Here is a 21,581-nt window from a genome sequence, read left to right on the forward strand (position 1 = left end):
CACTATGTTTTAGAATTCTGTTGGAAGGCCAACAAAATTGCACAGAAGAGTGCATGTCTGTGATCTAATGAACATTATCTGCTGGAACTTTCGAAAGGCATTTTTAAAAAATCCCTGGCCCAAAGGAAGCACAGGGATCATGGAGCAAGAGGATGAATCCTTTTATGGATTTGCAAATAGGCAAATGGAGGATTCAGACAATGGGGCAGTCTTTACAATAGGCAGTTTTCAGTGGAGGGAGGTAAGCAGGGAATTCTGGAAGAGGTGTACATTGGTTCTGTGCGCAGCCTGAATTACAAGTCAAGTAGGGGTGATCTGGATGAGGTTATCACATTCCCAAGTTAGCTTGCACTGTGAGCAAGGCATCTCAGATCAGATCAGGGATTCCTTAAATTCCTAAGTCACTCACCTCAGTACAATTTTCCTCTCTCACACTCCAGTTGCAGAGCTCTTCTTGTGACTCCTTGCTGTCCATTTTTTTAAATTAATGTTTATTTTCCCTTTGCCTCCCTTAACGTAAGTTCTCAGGTGTGCTGCTCATTGTCAGCTTAATTATTACCCATTTCCCCATGGGTTCCTCCTTCATGTTTTCAGACAAATTGCTCACCAGACACTAGGTGCTGGATGGTTTCTATTTTACCCACCTCAAAATGGTAAAGTCTGTCATTACAGAAGCACTGATATCCTCATCATTTTGGAAGCTGGCTGGATCCATCTTCTCAGATTGGACAACCATGTCTGAAAATTGCACCCAGTTCTGGAAGAAGAAGAAGAAGAAGAAGAAGAAGAAGAAGAAGAAGAAGAAGAAGAAGAAGAAGAAGAAGAAGAATGGACTTTCTTCTTCTTTAAAATATATAAATGCTCCTGAATTAAAATCCTTGTGTGGATCTGACTGCAATTTGGCAAGCTTAATCCACTCCAGAGGAGCACTTTTGCCTGCAAATTTCGGCTAGTTCTGTGAAAGGGGGGGTGGGTAGAAGAGTGATGGCCATTTTTAGGTTCCCCTAAAATAGGACTGTGTTCTGCAACAGTTACAAAATACAAAATCAGGCTGTAATCCTATGCCCACTTATTTGGTAGCAAGTTCCTCTGGATTCAGTAAGGCTTACCTCAGACTGTCAGTGTTCAGAAACGTGAAGAAAGACACAACTGTTGTAATTAAATTCAGGGTTGCCCTATTTTGAAGAGCAAAAAAGAGGACACATTTGCCGCCTTCTGCTTTTAACTATGGATCGCTGTGATGACTCTCCTTTTACATACCCATGAAAACAAGGATGTCTCCTGGAAAAAGAGGACATATGGCAACCGTAGGAGACTTTCAGGACATCAGCAAAGGCCTGGTGATACCGCTCTGCCTTGCAGGCCCTGCAGAAAGATGTCAAGGCCTGCAGGACCCTAGTCTCTTGTGACAGAGCGTTCCATCAATGTTGATGGGATGAAACAGAAAGCGAGAAAAGCAGTTGGCCACCTGGAGCTTCTCGGAGGATTTGCGCCAAATAATAATTAAATAATAAAATGGGGGCATTGAGGGGGCTGCTAGCCAATTCACACAATCAACAGAGGCCTGGTACCTGATGTGCAACGTGCCTCTTTAAATCTAAGCCTTCCATCCCAGTGACCAGGGAGGATGCTAAGAAACAACTGGAAACCAAACACAGACATAGGATTAATGTTGCTCTCAGCAGCAGACTTCTTTCCTGCATTAAAGTCAACACATCACCGAACACTTACTTCACATTCTCCCTGGGGTGGCCCATGAATTCCCTTTATAAGATTAAGGCAGGCTCCATCTCTTCCCCACCCACCACCCACCCCGCCCCGCAAAATAATTTGCATTTCTTTAATTTTCGCATCAATAGACTCATTACGGGCCTTTCTGGCCTTGCGGTTTCCTCCTTAATGTCTCCATCGTTTTCCTTCTTTTCATTCACGCTCCTTTTGCATTCATCCCTTGTCCCAAATTCCTCTCTTTGCAGTTAAAAATAACAGAGTTGCCAATGTTTTGGAAGCTGCTGGGATGATTTTTCTTTTCCCTGGAAAAGGTTTTCCCCTCTCTCTTTTTTTGCCCTCCCAGCCTCGGAGTTCAAAGGGACAAGTTTCCAGGCACACACAGGCACCCTTGCCACCAGGAGGGAAGGAGGTGGGGCGAGGAAATATACTGTTTTTTCCTGCAAATATTCATTTTGGTGTCAGCTAAGGCTATGATATTGCTGCCATTAGGCCAGAAAAGAGCAAACGAGTTAGGCAGACAGCAAACATGAAGGTGATTTTTTTTTTTTAATAGCAGCAAAGATCAGGGAAGTTGAAAGAAACGATGAGAAGCTACAGATTGGATCCAGTAGTGTGACTCATGCAACACATTGGCGATTAATATACACAGAACAATAATTATACATACTTTATCAACCTTCTGAGAAAAATACAAAACATTAAACAGAGCCACAAAGACTTACAATGTCTGGTTTCAATAGATTTTTCAAATGCTTAACTCAGTCTACTGGATAAGTTCATGAAGATACCAACAAAAGGTAAGTTCGGTGATATTCACAGTACCGAGAGATGATAGTAGAGTTGTTGTTGTTGTTGTTTAGTCGTTTAGTCATGTCCGACTCTTCGTGACCCCATGGACCAGAGCACGCCAGGTACTCCTGTCTTCCACTGCCTCCCGCAGTTTGGTCAAACTCATGCTGGTAGCTTCGACAACACTGTCCAACCATCTCGTCCTCTGTCGGCCCCTTCTCCTTGTGCCCTCCATCTTTCCCAACATCAGGGTCTTTTCCAGGGAGTCTTCTCAGGAGGTGGCCAAAGTATTGGAGTCTCAGCTTCAGGATCTGTCCTTCCAGTGAGCACTCAGAGCGGATTTCCTTCAGAATGGATAGCTTTGATCTTCTTGCAGTCCATGGGACTCTCAAGAGTCTCCTCCAGCACCATAATTCAAAAGCATCAATTCTTCAGCAATCAGCCTTCTTTATGGTCCAGCTCTCACTTCCAAACATCACTACTGGGAAAACCATAGCTTTAACTATACAGACCTTTGTTGGCAAGGTGATGTCTCTGCTTTTTAAGATGCTGTCTAGGTTTGTCATTGCTTTTCTCCCAAGAAGCAGGCGTCTTTTAATTTTGTGACTGCTGTTACCATCTGCGGTGATCATGGAGCCCAAGAAAGTAAAATCTCTCACTGCCCCCATTTCTTCCCCTTCTATTTGCCAGGAGGTGATGGGCCCAGTGGCTATGATCTTTTTTTTTTTTTTTTTTATGTTGAGCTTCAGACCATATTTTGCGCTCTCCTCTTTCACCCTCATTAAAAGGTTCTTTAATTCCTCCTCACTTTCTGCCATCAAGGTTGTGTCATCTGCATATCTGAGGTTGTTGATATTTCTTCTGGCAATCTTAATTCCGGTTTGGGATTCATCCAGCCCAGCCTTTTGCATGATGAATTCTGCATATAAGTTAAATAAGCAGGGAGTTGTAGAGTTGTAGATAGATGTTAATAAAGTTGTAGACAATGAAGTTGTAGACGACAGGGTGCCGGCGTTTTGCACCTTTCTTGGTTTAAGCTTAAGAGACTGATTTGCTTAGCTTAAGGCAAGAAAGAGTATTCTCTATAAGATTGAATATCAATACACATATCAAGACTTTGAGATTAGACTACTGAAGAAGCCTGGAAAACTATCTTGTGAGTGTGCTACCTGCAAGCCCAAGTTAAAGGGCCCCATCGGGGGCGAACAGCGGCCTTTTGATTACTTGGACTGCCAGGGCAAAACAGGTGCACAGTGCCGGCACCCTGTCATCTACAACTTCGTTGTCTACAACTTTATTAACATCTATCTACAACTCTATAAAGGGACGCGGGTGGCGCTGTGGGTTAAACCACAAAGCCTAGGACTTGCCGATCAGAAGGTCGGCGGTTCGAATCCCCGCGACGGGGTGAGCTCCCGTTGCTCGGTCCCTGCTCCTGCCAACCTAGCAATTCAAAAGCACATCAAAGTGCAAGTAGATAAATAGGTATTGCTCCAGCGGGAAGGTAAACGGCGTTTCCGTGCGCTGCTCTGGTTCGCCAGAAGCGGCTTAGTAATGCTGGCCACATGACCCGGAAGCTGTACGCCAGCTCCCTCGGCCAATAAAGCGAAATGAGCGCCGCAACCTCAGAGTCGGTCACGACTGGACCTAATGGTCAGGGGTCCCTTTACCTTTACCTTACAACTGTGCTAGCATCTCTCAGTATTGTAAATATCACCGAACCTACCTTTTGTTAGTCTCTTCATGAACTTATCTAATAGACTGAGTTAAGTGTTTGAAACCTCTATTGAAACCAGACATTGTAAGTTAATTTTAGGCTGGGTAGTTCGCAAGTTTTTGTGGCTTTGTTTAATGCTTTGTATTTTTCTCAGACGTTGATAAAGTATGTATAATTATTGTTCTGTGTATATTAATTGCCAACGTGTTGCATGAGTCACACTACTTCTATCAGCAGCACAGGTTGCATTTTTCTAACAGGATGGACCCAGCCTAGGTTCGCCTCACTTCCTGCTGAAAGCAATGGGTCTTAAGAGTTTGGATTTGATATCCCGCTTTATCACTACCCGAAGGAGTCTCAAAGCGGCTAACATTCTCCTTTCCCTTCCTCCCCCACAACAAACACTCTGTGAGGTGAGTGGGGCTGAGAGACTTCAAAGAAGTGTGACTGGCCCAAGGTTACCCAGCAGCTGCATGTGGAGGAACGGGGGCGCGAACCCGGTTTACCAGATTACGAGACTACCGCTCTTAACCACTACACCACACTGGCTCTTTTTTATATATATATAAGATATTTATTAGGATTTTTAAAATATTACAATAAAAAATGAAAAAGAAAAAAAATTACAAAATAAAAATGATTAAAAACACTCAGATTTTCTATTACTTATTTTTCCTTAGCTTGTTTCCCAGACCTCCTCATACTTCCCTTTCTTGTATTCCAGTTCAGTTTGTTGGTTCAGCAAATCCTTACCCTCTTTATTTATCCTAATCTTTAGTCTTAAAATAGTAACTTTAGATTTTTATCTCTTAACAACCCATTTTTCATATTCCCTTAAAGCATTACAGCTGGAAACCACTTAATTTCTATCCTACATCGTTCTGACATTCATTAATTTTACAATATTTCTGTAGATAATCTTTGAACTTCTTCCAATCTTCTTCCACCGACTCTTCTCCCTGGTCTCGGATTCTGCCAGTCATTTCTGCCAATTCCATATAGTCCATCAACTTCATCTGCCATTCTTCCAGAGTGGGTAAATCTTGTGTCTTCCAATACTTTGCGATGAGTATTCTTGCTGCTGTTGTGGCATACATAAAAAAAGTTCTATCCTTCTATGGCACCAATTGGCTGACTATGCCCAGGAGAAAGGCCTCTGGTTTCTTCAGGTAGGTATATTTAAATACCTTTTTCAGTTCATTATATATCATTTCCCAGAAAGCCTTAATCCTTGGGCACGTCCACCAAAGGTGAAAGAATGTACCTTCAGTTTCTTTACATTTCCAACATTTATTATCAGGCAAATGATAAATTTTTGCAAGCTTGACTGGGGTCATGTACCACCTGTATATCATTTTCATAATATTCTCTCTTAAGGCATTACATGCCGTAAACTTCATACCTGTGGTCCATAACTGTTCCCAGTCAGCCATCATTATGTTATGTCCAACATCTTGTGCCCATTTAATCATAGCAGATTTCACCGTTTCATCCTGAGTATTCCATTTCAACAGCAAGTTATACATCTTTGACAAGATCTTAGTTTTGGGTTCTAATAGTTCTGTTTATTGGCTCTTAAGTCACTGTGATGAAGTATCCACACTGATTTCACCAGGACCTAACTTAGGCTGCATTCCCAACCATGCCTCTTGTCACGGGCTGGTTGGACACAGGGGAATGCTGGGAGGAATCAGCTAGGGAACCACCAAAAGGAAGAAGGCTCAGACCCCAGACAGTGGTAGTGGGATGATGATACTGTTCATAGGGAGAAGACTGGGAAGAGGATGTGTCAGAAGCTGAAGAGGTAACAGGATTTATTGAGCTGTGAGAGTCCGCGGTAGAGAGAAGTCCTGAAGCTGAAGCTGGAGAGTGGAGGAGAGATGTCAAGAGGCAGAGATGAGTCAGGCTGATGAAGAGTCATGGGTGTCTCCTCCTTCTGCTGAGGTCCAGCGCCGAGGGCCTTCTGGCGGTTCCCTCATTGAGAGAAGTGAGGCTACAGGGAACCAGACAGAGGGCCTTCTCGGTAGTGGCACCTGATGTCCCACCAGATGTCAAAGAGAAAAATAACTACCAAGCTTTTAGAAGACATCTGAAGGCAGCCCTGTTTAGGGAAGTTCTTAATGTTTAATAGGTTATTGTATTTTAGTGTTTTGTTGGAAGCCGCCCAGAGTGGCTGGGGAAACCCAGCCAGATGAGCGGGGTATAAATAATAAATTATTATTATTATTATTATTATTATTATTAGCTCCCCACCACCTTGTCTCCCAGAACCAGAAGAGGGATGAAAAGGGCAGAGGAGAGGTTGGCTGCACGCAGGCAAAGTCTCTGATTGCTTGGGGAAAGCCCTGGAGAGGAGAAGGCACAGACAGCTGTGGGGAGGAAGAGACCTTTAGTCCCGGCAACCGATTTCATGGAGTAAGACCCACTAGGAATGAGCTGCCATGCTCACTAGGCCTGACACACAGCCAAGTCTGTGGAGACCATGGTTTTGCTAACCAAGAGTTATCTCCAACCCAGGACTGTGTGGTTTTCTGATGCTTGTGCATTTACCTAATTCAACTCACAGTAGCTGTATTCCATCTCCTGGAAGGTCAGGAACACTTCTTGTCACCAAAGGTAATACAGTGGTACCTCGGGTTAAGTACTTAATTTGTTCCGGAGGTCCGTACTTAACCTGAAATTGTTCTTAACCTGAAGCACCACTTTAGCTAATGGGGCCTCCTGCTGCTGCTGCTGCGCTGCCGAAGCACAATTTCTGTTCTCATCCTGAAGCAAAGTTCTTAATCTGAAGCACTATTTCTGGGTTAGCGGAGTTTGTAACCTGAAGTGTATGTAACCTGAAGCGTATGTAACCTGAGGTACCACTGTAATGGCAAAGAGTTGGCACTTCGTTTTTGTTAGTGGTGGTGATTATCTTTTCCTCTCTGAGTTAAAGTATTCAATAGGGATGCCCTACTGATTTCATCTATGCCCATTCCGCAGATTTTCTTAGGTGTGGATCTGGCTGCATGAAGTTGGTTTTTCCTCTGCTGTTGACAGACCATCACTTCAAACTTAAGAGACACTCCAGAGCTGTGGTGTCTGAAATCAGGAAGCATCCAGGATGCTCAGCTGAAATATGGAAAGAAAGGACTTCTCACATGCTTGATGGGCTTAAAAGGAGGGTTGCTTACCTTTAAATGTTGTTCTTCAGCTGGGCTTCTGTGTAGTCACTGTGTTGGGACTTCTGCAGCTAAATTTAGTTTAGCTTTGCTTAGTTCAGTTTAATATTTGTATCCTGCTTCTCTGTTCAGACCATCAAAGCATCTGAAGTACATCTGAATAGCAACTCAATAAGCTCCCACTGGTCCCACTAATAGTTTTAAAATGGCAGGTCATACACTAAAAGTTTATTGGTTCTTTTAAAAATATTAATGTTTATTGAAAGAATTTCAATTATAAAGAAATAAATGGTACAGAGAGAAAAAAGGGGAAGTGGGGCAAGACAAAGGGATGTATGAGAACACACACACACACACACACACACACACACACATAATGCTTTTTTCGGGGGGGATGCATACCCCTAATCATTTTTGAAACTTTGTACTTTTGTCCATTTACTGTATTTATTTTTCCCAATTTGAGCCATAAAATGGTGATTTTCTTGAGTCAAAATGAGAGTACTCCTAAATATTTTTCTTAGGGAAAAAAAAGCACTGTGTGTGTGTGTGTGTGTGTGTGTGTGTGTGTGTGTTTGCCCCATGTATAAGATGCCTCCTATTTTGGGGAACTCCAGATTAAGAAAACACCCCTCAGCACTACCCGTGTATAAGACAAGCCCCAATTTTAAACCTCATTTTTTTGGCGGGAGAAACAAAACCTAGTCTTATACACAGAAAAATACAGTATATATTGTGTGTAATGTAATATACTCCCATACACTCCTATATAAATTTATTTAGTGTTATTATCCAAATACATATGTAGATATTAATAGCCTACTACAATTTGTATAAACTCATTCCAAATGCTGTCATGTTTATCCAAACATGTCTACATCTGTAAGCAGTCCGTTCATAAGCTGCGAGTTTTGTCACATTGTCAGTCCATTGATTAAAGGGTGTGATATATTTATTATTTCACTTCATCAATATGGCTACCATTGGCTACCAATCTTGGCTACCATTAGGGTGTGTAGAATCCTTTTTTGTTGTACTGTTGTTAATTTCCATACAGTATATAGTTTTAGAAAAACACACCAAAAAAAACCTATTTCTCTTTTAAAGAAAGAAAGAAAGAAAGAAAGAAAGAAAGAAAGAAAGAAAGAAAGCTTTACTAATAATCTAAAAATAGAGAAAAAGGAATGCTGGTGAATCTCATGGTGGAGAGAATTTTACAATCTTGGGGCCACCACTAAACAGGCCCTATCTCTTGAACCTGCCCACATATTCTCATAAGTGAATAGAAGAGGAACTGAGTCTCTGAGGCAGATTGGAAAGGAAGGTAGGTTCAAATGGAAGAAGTCTGTTTCTGAGGCTGTCTGGTCCTAAGTGAGATGTGGGAAATCCATAGCCCACCAGATATTGCTGGACCACCATGCCCCATCATCCCTGGGCATTGGCCATGCTGCTCAGGGCTGATGGGACTTGAAGTCCAACCACATCTGGAGGGCCACCCTGCTCTCAACCATAATCCCAAAGTGGATTTGAGTTTATGCTAACCCAAGCACACCCATTCCTGATTGAACAGGGAGACATGTTCCACCCAGGGCACTGTGCTCAGTTTGATTGACCAGAACACTATCACAAGGGGTATTTCTGTATTTTGATAACTTTGGGTCATAGGTGGCAGATATGCCAAGGAAACAGAGACTTGCTGTTCCTTCAACACCATGGAAAATTAACCCTATGTCCCCGTCATTCTTTCAGGATTGCAACTATTTCAAGGAAGAACTAGAGGCAGCAACAACCTGCTATGCTCAGGGCTGGTTGTCGGGACAAGTATGTTGTTGTTGTTTAGTCGTTTAGTCGTGTCCGACTCTTCGTGACCCCATGGACCACAGGATGCCAGGCACTCCTGTCTTCCACTGCCTCCTGCAGTTTGGTCAAACTCATGCTGGTAGCTTCGAGAACACTATCCAAGCATCTCATCGTCTGTCGTCCCCTTCTCCTTGTGCCCTCCATCTTTCCCAACATCAGGGTCTTTTCCAGGGAGTCTTCTCTTCTCAGGAGGTGGCCAAAGTATTGGAGCCTCAGCTTCAGGATCTGTCCTTCCAGTGAGCACCCAGGGCTGATTTCCTTCAGAATGGAGAGGTTTGATTTTCTTGCAGTCCATGGGACTCTCAAGAGTCTCCTCCAGCACCATAATTCAAAAGCATCAAATCTTTGGCGATCAGGCTTCTTTAGGGTCCAGCTCTCACTTCCATACATCACTACTGGGAAAACCATAGCTTTTACTATACGGACCTTTGTTGGCAAGGTGATGTCTCTGCTTTTTAAGATGCTATCTAGGTTTGTCATTGCTTTTCTCCCAAGAAGCAGGCGTCTTTTAATTTCATGGCTGCTGTTACCATCTGCAGTGATCATGGAGCCCAAGAAAGTAAAATCTCTCACTGCCTCCTTTTCTTCCCCTTCTATTTGCCAGAGGGGCAAGCATATATTTCCACATTCCATGTCTGATAATATTTCGAGATAAGATATACTCTGCCCTCTTCTAGCCACTTCAGAGTAGGCAGGCAAGAATAAGAGATGCGATCCAAAGGCTTCTGCAGTGATGCTCAAGTGTTCCTCAATAATTTGGATGCGGACATTGTGCTTTTGGGTTTTTTTAACCTTGTTTCTGTCACAAAGTGGCTTGTGAAAGATAATCCAACGCAGCACAATTCGAATGAAAGAAATGAGGGATCGCTGACTCTTCTTATTCCTCTGCTAATGCTCTGGTATTCTCTTAAAGTGTTCCTTCATCCCAAGACTTGGCTGTCAACTTTGTGCATTTTTATTAGAAGGCATCCAATGATTTAGGGTCTGCTCTTGCTTGCCAAGATCAATTGAATGCCTTATTTATTGATCAGGCAGATTTGTCCCCAGCCCTTCCATATAAATATTTCCAGTGCAACTTCCAATATGTCTGTGTGTGCATGATCTTAAAACTATTGTTGTTGTTGTTGTTGTTGTTGTTGTTGTTGTTGTTATTATTATTATTATTATTTTAAAAATGAGAGAACATGAATGAAAAGGAGCAAATAAAATTCCATCATTAAAACAATGTCATCAGAGCTTAAAAGACTTGAGATTTTTATTTATTTTTAAGGTTATTTTCCCAGCACTGTACAGTGGTACCTCAGGTTTCAGACTTTTCAGGTTACGCTATTTTGGGTTGCGCACCACGCCGAACCCGGAAGTACTGGAACAGGTTACTTCCAGCTTTCAGCGCTTGCGCATGTGCAGAAGCAATAAATCGTGCTTTGCGCATGCACAGAAGTGCCGAATTGCAACCCACGTGTGCGCAGACGCAGCGCTGCGGGTTGCGAACGTGCCTCCCACACAGATCACATTTGCAGCCCGAGGTTCCACTGTAATTAAAAAAATATACAACCTATCTGGCACCAGGTGAGTCTCCCTAAGAGAAGCATTCCACAGACAAGATGCTATCTCACCTGATAGGTATTCTCTAGATACCACCTGCCTCACCTGAGATGGCAGGGGCACCCAGAAGTAAGCCCTCAGAGATTACCTCAGTGCAGGGGATGCGTCAGGCAACTGGGTCTCACACCCTGTAGAGCAGCGGTTCTCAACCTCTGGGTCCCCAGACGTTGTTGGACTACAACTCCCATCATCCCTGAGCTCTGGCCTTGCTAGCTGGGGTGATGGGAGTTGTAGTTCAACAACATCTGGGGACCCACAGGTTGAGAAAGGCTGCTGCATGAATGGGGATCCTGGGGCCTCCAAATGTTGTTGAACTCCAATGCCCATCAGACCATGGCCATTAGTCAGAGATGGAGCCACTCACCACAGACGTGTGACAAACACCCGAGAAGGTTACCCAGAAAGGAAGGCAACCCTTACTATTTGAATTATATCTGGTCACCAGGATTGGTTGTTGGTCTTGGAACAATAAAAAGGTTCATATACATCTCCAAACACATGTTCCGGATCCATATGTAATTCTATAATAGCTTTAATGAAGTCCAAATATTGGACCCTGGTGTGTGTGTGTGTAGGGGTTATCAGAATCAATCGTATACTCACTCATAAACTCAGAAAGTGCTCACATGGTAATGTAAAACCCTTTTCATCTTGAGATTTCCCTGTAAAGGAACCGGGCTGCATTAATCTGTGTCAGCTGCAAAAAAGCTAGGCCTGACCCAAAAGGATTTTTATAAGGATAAATACGAAATGTACAGAAGCTTACTAGTTACAAAGCAAGCTGTGCAGCCGGCTTCCCAAAGAGGCTCTCAGCAAGAGTCAGGATGACTCAAGAAGCTGTAGGAAGTTTTCAGTCCATGTGCAAGTTCCATGGGGTCAATAGGTGGTAATCATGAAAAGGTTTGTCATTCATAATTAGTGATGAACACAAATAGGTAAAGGTAAAGGGACCCCTGACCATTAGGTCCAGTCGTGGCCGACTCTGGGGTTGCAGCGCTCATCTCGCTTTATTGGCCGAGGGAGCCGGCATACAGCTTCTTATTTATTATTAGGAAATAATTGGGGTGGTTGGGTGAGATTTTGACTGCCTAGGAGCCTCTGTGAGGTTTAATCTGACACAGAAGAGCACAGCTGGATCAGACCAAGGGAAGGGAAGGATTATCCAGCCCAATATCCTGTTTCCAACAGTATTCAACCAGAAAAAGCCATCATTAACACCAACATCACATTTCTGCCCTGGGGTACAAATGTCAATAATGACCCACATAGAGATAAATTATATCAAAAAAATGGAAGGATTAAATGATCAGAAATTCATAGCAGAACAAATGTATAGATGAACAGCACTGATCCCAAATGAAAACATCGACATGTATATTAGGGTTGCCATACGTCCAGAATTTATAGATTTTGGCAAGTTTCCTTAAACTACTTCTTCTTCTCAACAAATTTTGTGTCCAGATTTTCACTTTTTGAAATATGGCAACCCTACATACATGAGAATTGCACAGTCTCAATAAATCACCTATATATCTGCAGTATAAAAAGTATGTCTGAATGGATTTTTCTTCTTTTATTCTTCCATAAAGGATTTAAACAATGCCACCCATAGCTCTCTCCCTTTTTCTTTTTTTTTTTAAAAAAAAGGTCCTTGAAACTGAAATAAGACCCACCCCTTCCCGTATCACCTAAATCTAATAAAAATATGTAGGTGACTGTTGTTCATTATGTAGTTCCATTATCTGCAGTAAAAACCCATCTGGTCTCATCATGTAGCATATCAGTGTACAGAGATGAATTATCCAGCCTAAGAACTCCCGAATCCTCGTTCCCCTGTCTTGTTTATGAAGGTTGGGATCCAAAGAAAAGCGAGCGGATCTCTACTCCTGCAGATACAAGCTATATCCCATGTACCACTTGCCACATTCAGTGGTGAATTCATTTGAAATCTCAGTTATATAAAGGCTACCTTAGGACAACTGTTGAAATATACTCGGAGTCGAGAGTGGATTTCATGCTCTTTATTCAGCTCATGGTGGTGAGGAGGAATGGAAGTTTCCCCAGAATGTCTGCTTTATATACATTATTTACACAATGGGTCCCACGTGATTGGCTAATTCCGGGATTCTACTGTAGGCCAATCAGGTTGCGGATTCACTTCCATCTGAAGCTGGATTGGGTGGCTCCTGTGGACCAATCAGGCTGCTGCATCCTGGGTCCTATTTTTTCTAGGACCAATCAGACTGCTGCATTCTGAATCCTATTGTTCTAGGACCAATCAGACTGCTGCATTTTGGATCCTATTCAACTCAGTACATAACAACAACACATTTATTTTTTAAGATATTTAATACCTGGTCCTGAAATAATGGGGCAGTTTCTGGTTCCAACTTGCTTTCGTTGTCGCGAGATTCATCCAGAGAAGGGTTTCTTTCTGTTTTAATTTCCCAAATAATTCTCTTCTTCCCTCTCTTGCCAGTATTAAGGAGTGCGTCCTGTTGCTTTTATTTTGTGAAAGCAGCAGTAGCCACACTTAATAGAGATGAATCAGCAGGCTTGGGGAACCTCCAAGATTTGCTGATATATAATCTGAAAGAAACTGGCAGGCTCCACCCTGAAATGTCCTGGACTAAACATGCTCAATGCCCACAGAGTGTTGACTGACTTTTGGAGTTAGGGGGAGTGGTATTTGGTGGGAGGGCTAATGGAATGGAGTGTTCTGGAGGGAGGCAAAGCGGACTGGCTGGAACAGTGAATAGGAGCGCTACAGACGGAAACATTTTGCTTTAGGTCTTCTTCATCCGTCTGCAACCAAGGCTGAAATCCTTCACACATTTTTCTGAGAGAAAGTCCCACTTAGCACAGTGGGGCTTCTATCTCAACAAGCATTCACAGGAATTGCGCTATAAAACTGCAATTTGACACCAGCCCACCTGAGCAGAGATGTTCAAATCTGTCAGTTTTGGTTTTTCTCTGCTTCTCTGTTTTCCATTCTTAAATTATCTCCAATTCCACATCTGCCTGTGAATTTTTTTTTAAGTCCTCTCTCATCAGCATATTGGTGCAAATTTCTTCTAATAGAGACATTATTGTATCCAATTTTGCCTGATATACACGTTTCTTTAAAGGCCCTTTCCCCCCAACAATGCATTTTAGGGTGTTATTTCAATAAAGTATACATTCATATGGACATGTTACACACATTACTTGCCTGGAGTAAATAATAATAATAATAATAATAATAATAATAATAATAATAATAATTTATTTATACCCCATCTCCCCAGCCACTCTGGGCGGCTCCCAATCAAATGTTAAAAACAGTACAGCATTAAATATTAAAAACTTCCCTAAACAGGGCTGTCTTCAGATGTCTTTTAAAGATAGGATAACTGCTTATTTCCTTGACATCTGATGGGAGGGTGTGTTCCACAGGGACGGCGCCACTACCGAGAAGGCCCTCTGCCTGGTTCACTGTAACCTCACTTCTCGCAATGAGGGAACCGCCAGAAGGCCGTCAGTGCTGGACCTCAGTGTCCGGGCAGAACGATGGGGGTGGAGACACTCCTTCAGGTATAGAGGACTGAGGCCGTTTAGGGCTTTAAAGGTCAGCACCAACACTTTGAATTGTGCTCAGAAATGTACTGGGAGCGAATGAAGATTTCTCAGGACCTGTGTTATGTGGTCCCAATGGCCACTCCCAGTCACCAGTCTAGCTGCCGCATTCTGGATTAATTGCAGTTGTGGAAAAGTGCAAATTTCAAAGGATGGCTATATTTCAATTCCTGCATTATTTGAGAAAGTGAAAATTAGGCAGCTTCACCATTAAATTTTGCACCCCTGGCAATTTTGCACTCGGGGCGACAGCCCCTCCCACACACTATACCACTGATGTGGACAAGCCCTCTCATAGAGCACATTAGAAAGGCTAAAAGGTATGGTTCAAATGCCGATCATTTTCTTTTTATTCTAGGGCTAAATGAAAATGCCCCCCCAATGCCACCCCATTGAGTCTGAGAGGAGCATTTAGGGATTTTTCAGGGAGTGAACATTCTGAAAAGAGGAATATCATTTGCAGGCAGATCTGTATTCCCTTTTCTTTTATACCAACTTCCAAGACACTGCAATCTACTCACACAATTAAAAACTGGCAGTGATCTACCCCTTTTGGGGGGGTTCAGGTAAAAGTTACAGTGGTACCTCGGGTTACATATGCTTCAGGGTACATACGCTTCAGGTTACAGACTCTGCTAACCCAGAAATATTACCTCAGGTTAAGAACTTTGCTTCAGGATGAGAACAGAAATCGTGCTCTGGTGGGGTGGCAGCAGCGGGAGGCCCCATCAGCTAAAGTGGTGCTTCAGGTTAAGAACAGTTTCAGGTTAAGAATGGACCTCCAGAACGAATTAAGTTCTTAACCAGAGGTAGCACTGTATTTGTACACAGGGATGTGAGCGTTACTTTGGCCTTTCGCTTTCGACAGAACCAAAATAATGATAAGCGCGAGACTCCGAGGCCAGAGAAAGAACCGGTGTCTGTCTGAATGCCTTCACACACACGCATGTTCATTTCGGCATTGACAGGTCTGCAAACAGGAACCATTCAATGGACTGGACTTTCGCTCTCCCCAATTAAGAACAGCCTCTCATTGCTCCCTCCTGTGGATATGGCCAAAGATGAAAATGTACCATCTGGGGTGCTTAACCTCTCTGCCATTCATGCTGCCTTTGCTAACTCTCCAGGGCCCAGTAAGTTCAGTCCCCTTCTTTAAAGGCAGTCCCTCTTTTCTTAAAGTGAACTTCTGAGTAGACTTGAATGAGTCTTTATTATTATTATTAATATGTACCTTTGGAAACATTCATAAGGGCATTATTTAAGCTAGGAGCAACACCTGTTAGAAATGTTCAGCTATGTATAATTAAACCATTTCTTACAGCTCGGGAAATTTATGGGAAGGCGTAACAGTTAAAGGAATCAATCCCCATTCATTTGTTTAGAAAGGGGTGTGGGGAATTAAGGGCAACCATCACAGCCAGTGGTTACGTCTCTGGAACAAAAGCAACTGTAGAAGACTAACTGTACTTTTTCTCTTAGTTTTATTATCGCCAGAACAAGTTTTAAGAGGGTCACACTCTCTCACACAAAATCCTTTACATATATGTTGCTGATCAAAGGCCCAATCTGCTAGGGTTGCCATATATTTGGAATTTCCCAGACATACCCGGAATTTGGCTGTTGGGAACAGCATCCAGGCAGAAATCGCTGAAATGTCTGGGAAAATCCAGATGTACGGCAACTCATATCAGAAGTGGTGATTTTGGCGATTTCTGGGGGAAATAGCTCTAAAACTTTAAAAAGCTAAACAATTTTTGTGTCTGGATTTTCACCTTCTGAAATATGGCAACCCCACAATCTGCACCATACATAGCAGTATCATCCTACTGTAAACAGTCAGGACTTCCCCCAAAGAATCCTGAGAGGTGTAGTTTTTGTTAGGAATGCTGAGAGTTGTTTGGAGACCCCTATTCCCCTCACAGAACTACAATTTACAGGGTTCTCTGGGAAGAGGGCATCAGGGACTGTCTTAAGCATATGCGATGCCGGGGTGCAAAGATCTGCCCGGCGACCCCCCCCCCCAGGTTGCCCAGTCCCAGGCATGCAGGAGGGAGGAGCTGGCCAGCCTCCTCAGCGTCTCATTGGCTTGGTCGCCCCCGAACTCGCAGCGCAGAGCCTCCCGCAGCAGAAGAGCCCACCACAGTGCCCCGACTGATGGGTGGGCTCTTCCCTGGACTCAACTCTTGGGCCCTGGACTCTCAGCCTGGCGCCCTTGAGAGCCCAGCACCCAGGTGCCCCTCACCCCTAGCACCTATGGGTAAGACGGCCCTGGAGGGCCTGATAGTTAAACCACACTGAGAACTTTAGCTCTCTGGGGGATATAGGCAATCTCCTAACAGCTTTCAGCCCCCTTAACACAGTTCAGCCCCAGAATTCTTTGGGAGAAGCCATGACTATTTAAAGTGGTATGGTGCTGCTTTAAATCTATAGTGCAGTTGGGCCAAAGAGCCAGATTTATCTATCGCAATGGGATTTCTCCCCTCCTTCCCTGTGTGCCCCCGCACCCTTCCCGTATCTGCCCTGGAAGGTTGGGAGACTCGCACCCCTCCAGAACAGTGCAGAGGGGGGAGGAGAGGGGATATTGTTCCATTTGGCAAGCGGAAATGTTAGCACTGACCATCCTCTCTTTCTCAAAGGCAGCCCATCCTATTCTGCAACCTGAGGTGAAATGGAAAGATGTCTCCCCTGCTTAAGCCTCACTGACTATGGTCACATCACAGCAGCTTCCGGGCAGATCTTCCAAGATCTTGTCAAAAGCTGTTGCCACACAACCCCACCAGCTGCCTGATGTGGTGGCTTCAGTTCACCACATGGCCAGTCCTGCTCTCTCTCTTATCTATCCTCATTCCTCTCACTGGCAGATAAAACTTAATAAAATCAGCACTTTCATATATACAGGTACATGTTCCTGAAAATCATATAAGAAAGTAGACTTGAACTAAAATATTTTTTTTTAGAAAACAGGATTGACCTGAATGAACAAACTCTGTTCTGCTCACGGACAAGCATCAATACGATTCACAATGTTTCCAAAAAGTTTGATGTCAGATGATTCTAGAACCTTCTCCTAAGTTTAGTAGAGCGACATGCAAGGTTTGCTGGCATGGATGCGTTTGTGGTATTGTGGTTTTTGTTTTCCTTTTTTTTAAAAAAGTAGAATTCAGTCTACTCGCTAATAAAATGTAGCCTCCTCTTTGATGAAACTGTGTTCCAAAAGAGCAGCTGGAGATAAACCGTGGTACACTTGATACTGCTAGTGGAACGTAACGAAGGTAGAATGTGAAACTTATTCCAAGAAGGATTTGGCTTGGACTCCCAGGCTAACCTCCCTGTGGAGCCTTCCATTATCTTGAGTGACAAGGACCCTGACATTATAGCTCACTGTGGAGATGCCCCCCTCCTCGGGCATCAAAGTCGAACAACATTAGCAGAGCACAGAATCTGGAATTCTTTCAGGCACTCTGATCCCCACAATTCCCACAGCATCTGGTAACTGCAGCTTATTAATTGTTTACCAGAATGTTTGCCACTTAAAATGAAGCCATTCCAGGTACTTTGAGCTTAACTGATGCTCGGCCCATGGGTTGCCAGAAGTTTTCCAAGTTTGTTTTCTTCTGTGTGTTGAGAGACAGCGCAGCCCTTTCTCGTCTGGCTGCAAAGCAGCCAAAAAGGGCTTTTGATTTCCGTTCTGGTTTACAGAGCTCTTGGCTTCGATGGAAGGGTGTTTAATGAAGCACGTACCGTAAAGGTATGCGCCCCGTCACAAAGTCCCTACTCCTGGCTCCTTCACAATGCCCTGTTACACAGAAGCCTTATATACATGGAGGAGGCAAAGCAACCTGTGAGGAAACAGAACCTGCAGATGAAAGCTTCCCATTGATGAAATGTCCCAAAGAATGGGCTGAATCCTTAATTTGACTCTGCCTTTGTACAAAGCCCATTTTCCCATTGATTTCAGAGTTAAGAGGGAACAGGCTTCAAAACTTGACTGCAGATCTTGGTGGGTTTCTCATGCACATTTGTAACTCGTCCTCATGAAATTGTTACGCCAAGTGCTCCAGTTCACTGCGTTTGCCGTCTCTAGGAAGGCTGGCATCTTAAGACAGCATCTTAAAAAGCAGAGACATCACCTTGCCAACAAAGGTCCGTATAGTTAAAGCTATGGTTTTCCCAGTAGTGATGTTTGGAAGTGAGAGCTGGACCATAAAGAAGGCTGATCGCTGAAGAATTGATGCTTTTGAATTATGGTGCTGGAAGAGACTCTTGAGAGTCCCATGGACTGCAAGAAGATCAAACCTCTCCATTCTTAAGGAAATCAGCCCTGAGTGCTCACTGAAAGGACAGATCGTGAAGCTGAGGTTCCAATACTTTGGCCACCTCATGAGAAGAGAAGACTCCCTGGAAAAGACCCTGATGTTGGGAAAGATGGAGGGCACAAGGAAAAGGGGACGACAGAGGACGAGATGGTTGGACAGTGTTCTCGAAGCTACAAACATGAGTTTGACCAAACTGCAGGAGGCAGTGGAAGACAGGAGTGCCTGGCGTGCTCTGGTCCATGGGGTCACGAAGAGTCGGACACAACTAAACAACAACAACAACAGGAAGGCTGGCAAATTTGGGCTCTACATTTCTCAAATTCAAATATTTCACATTAAATATTGGGGAAATATTGGTAATGGTGGTGGGGTGAAATGGTAAGAAGAGAAGACCATATGAATGTTGTTCAAAATATTGATAGGTTTGCAGATTGAAACAAATGCAAGCAATATAATGAGTAGGAGTCCTGGCTTTATAGAAGGGTTTGTGGTTTCTCTGAGCAAGGTTAACCTCTCATGGAGGAGAAGCTGGACACATTTCTTCGGGGTTTCAGAATTAGCTGACTACTGAAGGACTTTTATTAAACCAGAGACAGAGGATCAGCATCTGTTTTTATAAGGAATTTTTTGATATCTGTATGGGCCCATTACAAGGTCTCAAACTCACCTGGGAGAAGGAAAAGTTGACTTTAATTGGGATGCAATATGGACATATAAGCTCTATAAATCAACCTCTGCTTATTGTAAGGGAATATTCCTTTTAAAAATCTGCACCGGTGGCACCACACGCCTGTGCTGTTTTCTCCTGTGACATCAAATACCCCACAGGATTCCTGGCATGGTTGCAGTAGCAGGGGGACATTTTTCCACTTATGCTGGGAATGCCCTCTGGCATCCAAATTTTGGACTGGTATTTTTGAAGATGTATTTTTTAAAAAAAAAAAATTAAATAGCCCATTCAAGTCTCCCCACAACTTGCCCTTTTGAACTTGTGGGACGATCAAACAGTGGTTTTCCAATCTAAGAAACTTTTTACATGGATGCTGGCTACAGTGAGAACTTCTTTGGCCCAGAAATGGAAGACAACACACACAGGATTTAAACCTCGCGTTGTGGTGCAAGAATATGTGAACTCTGGCTATTGCAGGGAAAATAACTCACAGATTACCACATTTCTAAGGAAGACCCAGAACGTTTCTATGCCATTTGGTAAGATACCATTTCTTATGTGTGAAATGTGGCTCTCATGATGTGTTTAGCAGCTTTGTTTTTCCACGTTATCTGCTCTCTATTTGGAGAATGCAACTTCTGTACTGCTCCCATGTTTTCTAACTTTGATTATTTCTGCTTGTTTGTACTTGTGATTTTGTATTAATTTTTAAAAAAACTTTTTTTAGAAAAAGAATTAGCTGGTTTCAGAAAATACAGGATCAATCATTTTCTGCAAGTATGTTATGGACAGAAGGGGCTCATTGTTCTCTGAGTATTATTATTATTTAAAAAACCTATGTAGGGAGGACTCAAGAGGCGCAAGGGGAGTGATCTCCTCCATATATAGGCTGATGTTGGAGCTCAGATATGCTGAAGGACAAGGGTTAAAACCCACATGAAGATTTGTGTCCCAAGGTGCTCTGTATAAAACAAAACTCTGTGTTCCAGGTTTACTCTTACGGGGAATCTAAGAAGGGTTATAACTTTCAACACTTCTTGGTGGAAGCGGATGAAATTTGAAGGCACGGGAGAACTTCCAGGGTGAATTAAGCCTGCCAAATTGCATGGTCTGGGGCTTCTATGAGGAAGGCAATCACTTTCCTCTATATTCCACGTTAGGGCAATACCTTTATTATACAAACTATGGGTTGGGTTCAACTAAACAGTTGTGCTTACAGAAGCCAAAGCAACAAATCCCACTAGTGCAATAGGTTTCCTGCTCTCATTCCCTTGTGAGCTCCCCACTCCCCAAATCAGCTATGGGGAGTTGAAAGAAGCCCCAGAGCAGTGTATTGATGGAGGAGAGGGAAAACAATTCTATCTCGCAAGCAAAAAATTCTTGTACTGACAGAATATTCATAATGTTGTGATGTTAGATTCCTCCATAGATCTCCAAAATCTGTACTAGTTTCATACTTTTGAGGAAGGAAAAGGAGTTTATCTCTGGTAAGGGAACCTAATATGCAGGAACAGGAGATTAAAAGCAAGCTAAGAAACCACAGTTTAGTCCAAGATGCAAAGGACATAATTCTCATGAACATGGTGAGCAATGTGTTGGCGTGCCAGGCAGTGTCTCCTTGTTATTCAGGTGAACAGCAGTTGTGGGCTGGTACATTGGCCAGTTTCTCTCCTTCAGCATCAGCATGACATCACAATGGTCTGTTTCTCTCCTTCTGGTTGGACACATCAATGTGAGAACACAGTGGCCAGTCTGTGAAATAGGCAGCATCAGCATGAGATCACAGTTGCCAGTTTTTCTCCCTCAGGTGGCTAGCATGGGCCACAGTGGGCAGCCCCTGTCCTTCAGGCAGGGAGCATCATCTTGTGGGGAGAGGCAGTCATTCATCTTCATTCCTCTTCCACTCAGGCAGGCAGTAGCATGTGGACAGAATATTTATTTCTCTTATGGAAGCTGCCAAAAGCAGGTGCATGTCAACACAATCTCTTTCTCAGTGCAGCGGGCTTAGTTGAGAGTAGATGGGGACCCTGTATGTTCTTCTCTTAGTGAGGTGGTCAGCAGAACTATGAGTGTTGTGGTCATCTCACCGAAATGGGCAGCAGCATGTGGACAGAGAA

The sequence above is a fragment of the Podarcis pityusensis genome (assembly GCF_964106645.2).
Source record: "Podarcis pityusensis genome assembly, chromosome: 3".
In the NCBI taxonomy this organism is placed as follows: domain Eukaryota; kingdom Metazoa; phylum Chordata; class Lepidosauria; order Squamata; family Lacertidae; genus Podarcis; species Podarcis pityusensis.